The sequence below is a fragment of the Fukomys damarensis genome, unplaced genomic scaffold, assembly GCF_012274545.1.
Source record: "Fukomys damarensis isolate Sample0158 unplaced genomic scaffold, DMR_v1.0_HiC HiC_scaffold_24, whole genome shotgun sequence".
In the NCBI taxonomy this organism is placed as follows: Eukaryota; Metazoa; Chordata; class Mammalia; order Rodentia; family Bathyergidae; genus Fukomys; species Fukomys damarensis.
In genome coordinates, this window is record NW_022900936.1 from 51,807,151 (window position 1) to 51,815,269 (window position 8,119).

The 8,119-nt window shown below is 35.4% G+C and overlaps 1 protein-coding gene across 10 annotated transcripts in view; it reads left to right on the forward strand.

Moving 5' to 3' along the window:
• The window catches only part of Bbx (BBX high mobility group box domain containing), a 263,754-nt gene that overhangs the window by 72,649 nt on the left and 182,986 nt on the right, over positions 1-8,119 (forward strand). Inside the window, exon 3 of one of the 10 annotated variants that reach the window (XM_033768113.1) lies at positions 2,487-2,572. The exons of the other annotated variants lie outside the window; for them this stretch is intronic. The gene's annotated coding sequence lies outside the window, so the exon portion shown is untranslated. The remainder of the gene's footprint in view (positions 1-2,486; positions 2,573-8,119) is intronic. 10 annotated transcript variants of the gene reach the window in all.

Genomic DNA, 8,119 nt, shown 5'->3' on the forward strand with positions numbered 1-8,119 from the left:
GGTTAAAACCCAAAAAAAAAAAAAAAAAAAAAAAAAAGATGAGAAGTAAATAAATGTTAAAGAACAAAAAAGATCAGGGAAGTAAACTTAATACAGACCTCCAGTAAGGAATCCCATGTACGCCACATACCAACAGGTGGCTGCCCTGATTGTATTTACCTTGGTCATTCTCAAGGAGAGCTTTTACTACCTATCCTTGCCCAGGCCCTCACCCAGAGATCCTAATCTAATTCGTTGGGGATGGGGTAAGGGAATTTCTTTTTTAAAAATCTTCCTCAAGTCTTTGTGACATAGCCAGAGTTGACAACAATTGTATTACCTGAATATACCAGTGATAATTCGATTTTCTATACTATTTGTATCCATAGTAAATCAGTTTGGACATGTGTCCTTTTAGATCTGAACTTTTCTGTCACAAGCAGATCATCAGATACTTAGTCATATCTCTCCTAAGATTTAACTTCTCCAGGCCAGACAGTATTAATTCCCTTAACTTTTAGGACACATTCTCTAGATTCTTCACCATTCTAGTCACTTGCCTTTTTAGCATTACTCTTATTTGTCAATATCATTCTTAAATTGGGTGCCCTTGGGGGTGAGTTCTTTATTCTGGACATGTGGTACCCAGCAGAGAATACAGTAAAGCTGTAATCCTCTTGTTCTGGACACTGCACTTCTGTTTTTGGTGGCTAAGATTACATTAACTTTTTTGGCAGTCTTGTCACACTTTTGACTCATGTGGAGCTTGAATTTGGCTAAAGCCTTTTAGTTCTTTTTCACATGAGCTATACTTAAATCAGGCTTTAACTATCCTATGCTTATAGATTTTTTTGTCAATGTAGCTCCAGGATTTATATTTGTACTTGAAAAACATAAAAGGGAGAGTGATATATCCAAACTAGATGCCAAAAGTTTATTATATACCTATAGCAGCAATTTTAAAAGTAATCTGTGGATTTATTTGAATCCACAGATAAGTTTAATCTTGTTTACTTATTCCATTTATCCAGTGTTTCTTCTGGTTAATTACTCAAAATATGCTTTTTAGGGTTAATCCATTTGACTTACAGCCTATCTTAATGTTGGCATTCAGTGCTTGGTATTTGACATTCAGATTTTTGAGAATCAAAATATATTATATCTGGCATTCTCCTGGATTAATGATCTAAAATCTTCTTTTAAAGAGAAATGTGCTGCATTTGTCATTACATCTTTGGTCAAAGGCAGAAATAGGATAAAATGCTTTGCCAATGAGCAGGTGACTTTTCTAAGATCACTTAGTTGACTTCTGCAGAGGCTAGAACCAAAATCCAGCTCTGCTGATGCTACTGCAGTGCTATTCAGTCTTAGCACAAGTGCCAATGCACTATCTCACTGACTGTCCACTTTCTTTCATACTTGCGATTACACGCACACATGCACACACACACAAAGAGACAGTTGATGGTAGTGTAACATCACTTTGCTCTTAATGAATCACAACATGGAGGACTTTTATACATTAAGGGAGAGTTATACATAACCAGTCTTGTAATTTTGTAGGTGAAACTGAGGCACAGGCAAGGAAGGTTTGTTGTGGTCACCATCTTAATGGAGTACTTATATGTGAAACATATTTAACATACTTGGATATTGCCCAGCTTTCTTTAATACTCTTTTCCCTGCACAGAGGAATTGGATTTTACCTTTCTGATTCCTAAGCTTTGCCTTTGGGCGTTCATTGCTTCAACAGTGTTGAAATGAACATATCTTTCAAGAATGCCTATTACTTTAGAAAAGCTCCAGTGATACAGTAAAAGCTAAGATAACTAGGTTTATTTTCCTCACTTTTGACTTATAGGAAAATAAGCTCCTTTTCTTCCCTTAAAAATGATTTTAAACAATGTAGTAAAGAAGAAGAAGAAGGGGGAAAGAAAAGAGTGTTTCCAGAGAATGAATGGCCTAGAGCCAGTCTGTGTGCATCTCACCCAAATGTCTACAGCTTCATTAGGATCCAGTGAAAATTGATGTTCACAAGGCCAACTCTTAATATCTGATAAGACCCATAGTCAACAGTAGGAGATTTAATTATGTTCACTGTGCTCTAAAAACAAGAAAGTATAGTTTAATACATTTTAAAAGGTTTTTAGTAGCAGTTGTTAAAATGGTTTTACAAATAAATATAGTCAATTAGGCGAGGCTATCCTTCCAGCCTCTTGGTTGATATAGGTTTGATTGTGTATGCTCTTTCACAGTCCGGATAGCTCTGGTCTTATTAATCCAAGGATAGTGTAATATCAGCAGTAATAACTTGTGAAACTGCAGTTTTAAAGTATCCTCTGCTTTCTCTGTTCCAGTGTCCATTTTGTACCATAATCTTACTTTACTGTTAATTTTACATTTTTATGGGCTTTTCCTCTTGCCTTATCCTGTAATTCATTCCTATGATCCTTTCATTATTTTCATCTTTTGATAATAGTGCTTTTAATCAGATGTTTTCTAAACAGGAAATGAAGATTTGGACCTGTGAACCATGTATATATGAACCATATTGAACCATACAATTGAAAACCTATATGGCAAATAGATACAGGTATGATTACTGGTAGAATTAGTTAATTCCTGATGTACTTCTTAGTATAAAATATCCTTATTTAATTTGTGACCAGAAATGGGATATCAGGGGAAAAAGAAACCTATGAGACAGGGAAATAGAGCTTCATTACAAATACTTTTTTGTTATAGAACTCTAAAGCGTAAAGATTTAATATGATGATAATGTGGCCAATATTGATTGTGCTTCTGTGTCAATAAAAAGCAAGAAAATAATAAAATGTAAAAGATTTAGAATTTTTTTGTTTTGTTTTGGTTTGGTTTTTTGAGACAGGATCTCAATATGTAGCCCAGGATGGCCTCAAACTCAAAACAGCCCTCCTGCCTTAGTGTTATTTATGGTTTATGTCTAGAGGTTTTCCTAGAGCCTAATGCAGTCATAGGTGGGACTTTTTCAGAGATGGTTGAATCTAGAGTGTGTAATTGATTCATAGTACTATGCTAGAATTAAGGGTGGGTAGTTACTAAATCAGTCCACTGATTGGTTTGACACCACCCTAATCCCAGTAGTCATGATAGAATATAAAAGGGGCAGAAAAAAATCAGCTAAGGTCCCTCACTTGCTTTGCTACCTTCTGCCTGCCATTAACTGTTTCTCCTCTGCAGTGCCTGTCTGCTATGCAACTCTGCTGCGGAGCCAGCCCATTATGGACCGAAACCTCTACAAACTGTGAACTAATACCTTTTCTCCTTCAACTTTGGGTGACAGGTATTTTGTCTCAACAATGAGAAAAGTCCCCCAAATGCTGGGATTTAGAGCATTTATGGACATCTTCTAAAGCTTCAAAGAAATTACTTCCTACATGATACATTTTACAGTCATTTTCCTATGGGTTTTCTTGTTACTGTTTTCATTATCCTTATTAAGGGATCACGTAGACCTTATTACACTTAAGAAAGAATACTGGATAACTAAATGTTCAGGGTCAAGAAAACATGTTTTTACATCGTGAATTTAAAAACCTAAAAAAAGTTTGGATGGATAGATGGGGATTAGTGTATTAGCCCTAAAAGCCTACTAAACAGGAAAGAATTACAAGAAAGTAATGTGTTGGTTCCTAACATATTCAAAATAAATAATAGCCATAGTTTGAATGTGAATGACAAACCTTTTACTTATTATTATTACTGAACATCATATTAAGAAAGCTCCAGAGAATGTTGAGTACCTAACAACTAGGCCTAAATTACCCAAATAAAACACCAAGTCAAATTTGTGACAAATATTGAAATGTGTTCGTTTTTACTTTAGATATTATCTTTGTGTGAATCTTAGAATTATTGGTCACTTTTTACTTAAGCACTTTAGTTTGGGTGTATTTGAAGTTGTATAGATATCCCTTTCACTGTTTAACAAGAGTCTGTCCTAGTCTAAGGGCTCAGGAAAACTGTCTTAGAGGAGGTAATGGATAAATTTAAGATCTGATGAATAGTATTTAAGGTATTTTGGGCTTGAACTGGGACAAAAAAATGTAAAGACTTTAAAGTCTTGGAGAGACTAGAAAAGCCTTATTATAGCTGGAGTTTAGAAATGAGCACAAAGAATGGCATGTTGTAAAGGAAAACCAGAATATGGGGGTTTGTGTGCTTAGATTAGGATTATGTTAGACATGGTGGTAACATTGCAAAGTTTTATGGTAAACGGTATGAAGTATTGGGATTTTTATTTTGTAACCATCAGTTTGCCACGGGAGGAATGCTTTTGAAAAAGCACTAGCAGGGCTGGGTAAATCAGGAGGCTGTTAGAGCAGTGCTTCAAACAGGTGGTATCACTGGGGATGGGAGGAAGTAGACTGATTGGCTATGAATTTAAGAATTTGAATTAACAGTGTTTTATTTATTGACTATGTGAGGGGCAGAGTAAACCACATACTAGTTTGAACATCTGGATGCATTGGATGTTATATTGCTACTTCAGTTCATTCGGGCTTTTATAACAAATTATCATAGTCCACTAGTTCTGGAATAGAAAATAGAAATTTAAAAACTCGTTTTACTTCTCTGGAGGCTAGGAAGTTTAAGCTCAGGTAGATAGGTATCTGATGATGGGCCATTTCCTGGTGCATAGATCATACCTTCTCCCAGTGTTCTTGTGGAAAGAGTGTGGCAGCTCTCGGTCCTCCTTTATTAAGGGATTAATCTCCTTCATGAGGGCTCTACCCTCATGTCCTAACCATGCTCCCCTAACCCAAAAGATACTTCTAAAACTATAACCTAGAGAGGTAGTATTTCAACATATGAATTTTGGAGGGATGTAAACATGTAGACCATGGCAAGTAGAACAGGGAAAGCCCAGGAGAAGCAGATCTGGGTCTATAAGGGAAAATGGTATGTTTAAAATTGCAAAGTTGAACTTGAAGTGCCCTGTGAGATTCCTAAGTTGAGATACTCATTTACAATGAAAATGTATTTGGACTTTGGAAGACAGAAGTGGGCTTGAAGTACAAATTTGGCCCTCAGTTTCATAAGGTACTCAGTAAAGGGGATCAATTAAGCAAAGTATAGGGTAATAGTAAAGCTAACTTACTAACTCTGATTCAAGGACCTACAAAGGAGACTACTTACACCTACAGAGTGACCTCATGAAGGAGAAGCACACACGTGACTACTCAGCCCCTTCGTGTTTGCTTTTTATAATAGTATTCCTTTATAATTCTTTTGCTGAACTTTTGAGATAATTGTATGTGTGCATATAATTATCAGAAATAATACAAAGAGATCCTGTGTCCCCTTTATCTAGGGTTTTCCAGTGGTAACTTCTTATAAAATGATTAGTTGTGCCAGACAAGATCTTGACATCACTCCCGGGATCCCTTGTGTTGCCTGTTTTTTAGCCACATCCACTTTCCTTTGCTCTGTCCTCTTTATAATACCTTGGAAATATTTGCTTTCATTTCTATAGTTTTGTTATTTCAAGAAGGTTTTGAAATAAAGTTATAGAGCATGTAGTCTTTTGAGTTTGGTATTTTGTATTTAGCATAGCATAATTCTCTGGAGATGCATGCAGGTTGTGCGTATTAGTTTTAGTTGCTCTGTTTTTCTTGTTTTTAGGGGTGCTGGAGATCAAACCCAGAATTGCCTCAATGCTAGGCATGTGCTGTACCACTGAAGCCCTTTCTCCCACTCCTCAGTAGTTCCCTTTATTGCTGGGTAATGGTGTGGAGGCAACTTCTTAATGGTATCTTGGTTGTCTCCAGTTAGGGACAATCATGAATGAAACTGATGTGAACATTCAGGTATCTGTTTTTATGTGAATAAGTTTTCTTTCCTTTCTGATAATGTCTAGAAGTATAATTCCTAGATGTATGATAGCTGCATGTTTTTTTTTTAATTTTTTCTTTTAAATTGTCAAATAACTTTCCAGAGTGACTGTATTATTTTCATTCTGACCAGCAATTTATGAATGATCCAGTTTCTCTATCTGCTTAACAGTATTTATTATTGTCCTTTATTTACTTTTTTATGGTACTGGTGATTGAACCCAGGGTCTTCACACATCTCCATTTTGTCTGTTTTTTAAGTTGCTCAGTCAGAGCTTCAACTTGGGATCCTCCTTGGCTGGTTTCACAGGTCTGTGTCACCATAACAAGTTTTTATTTTTTAAAAGTTATTGTCATAGTTATGTAGTGATATTATTGTGGCTTGACTTTTCATTTCTATGATGGCTTGACTCCTTTGCCTTTCCATATAAAATGTGGAATAATAAGTCTTTTGCAAAAATAGTAGTTTTGTTTCTTCCTTCAGATCTGTGTGCCCTTTATTTCCTTTCAATGGCCTACTATAGTGGCTAGAACTTTAGCATTCTGAATGAGAGTAATGAGAGCAAATGTCCTCATCCTGTTTGTGGTAGAAAAAAGACATTGAGTATTTTAATTTTAGGTTACTTTAAGATGCTCTTTATCAATGTGTAGAAGTCTTCTTGATTCCTAACCTGAGGAAAATTTTTATCATAAATGGGAGTTCACTTATAACTAATATTTCTGAATCATTGGCTACTTTAACTTGTTATGGTGGGTTGTATCTGTTGATTTTTGAATATTGAATCATCCTTGCATTTCTGAAATAAATCCCTGGTCATGTTGTATAATTGTTTTTATGTATTCTTGAATTATATTTGCTAGCCTTTTGTTGAGTTTTTGTTTGCTTATTTGTTTTGATGGTTCCAGAGATTGAACTCAGAGCATCACATGTGAGGCAAGGTTTTTTCCATTGACACAGGCCTTATTAGAGATTTTTGTATGTGTCCTCATGAGGGATTTTTGCATCATTACCAAGAGGGATACCAGTGTGTGTTTTCTTTTTTGTACTCTCTTTGGTTTGGTATCATCAAAATCATACTTTTATTATTTCCTTATCTTCTGCTTGCTTTGGATTTAAATTTATCTTTACATAGGTTTTATCCTTTTATAGGTTCTTGACATGTAAATTTAAATTATTAATGTACAAGATTTCCTCTTTTCAAAATAGAAAAAATATTTGGTATTACAAATTCTTTGAACACTGAGTTAGCTGTGTCCTACAAAATTTGATATGCTATATTTTCATATAACTCAGCATTTTTATCTCTCCTTGTAAATAGGACCCATGAATTATTTGTAAATATTTTTTAAATTTGCAAGTATTAAGGAGTTTTCAGTAACTTTCTGTTATTGATTTCTAATTTTATTTCATTGTGATCAGAGGATACATTCTGTATGACTTAAGTTCTTTCAAGTTTTTAAAAGAATTTGTTCTGTACTGTATGTAGCATGGAGTCTTATTATTTATTTCTTCGGCATTTGTGTCTACTTTGCTCCTGTTGATTCAGGTTTTCTCTAAATGTCAATATTGATGATATTGTTGTTCTTCTATAACCTTTCTGATTTTCTACCTAATTGCTCTATCAGTTGCTAAGAGAAGGGTGTTGCTTTTTCTCACTGTGATTCTGAATTTGTCAGTTATTGCTTTTGATTCTGTGCATTCTTACCTTGTATATTTTGTTCTGTTATCAATCGAAGCACATTTTAGATTGATGTATCTTCTGGATCTTATTTCCGTTAAATCATATTGTAATGTCCCTAACTGTTTCTAGTAATTGTCTTTGTTGGGCAGTCTTTTTCTGTTTAATACAGCAGTTATGTTAGCTTTTTGTTGTTGTGACATATACCTGAGAAAACTAATTTTAAGAAGGAAGGGTTTATTTTGGCTCATGGTTTCAGAGGTTTCAGTTCACACATTTAGCCCCATTGCTTCTGAGCTGTGGTGAGGCAGAAAGTCATGATGGGGAGCATGTGGTGGATGGAGCAAAGCAGCTCACCTCAGAGTTGACAGGAGATAGAAAGGGCAGGAAGAGAGCCTGGGAGAAAAGAGCCCAAGGACAAGATAAACTCTTTAAAAACACATTCCTAGTGATGTCCTTCCTCCAAGTAGGCCTCACTTCTTAACAGCCCAGTCAGCTATGAATTCATCAGCATGTTAATTCATTGATGAAATTAGCACTCCAATGACCCAGCCTCCTCCTCCTCCTCCTCCTCCTCCTCCTCCTCCT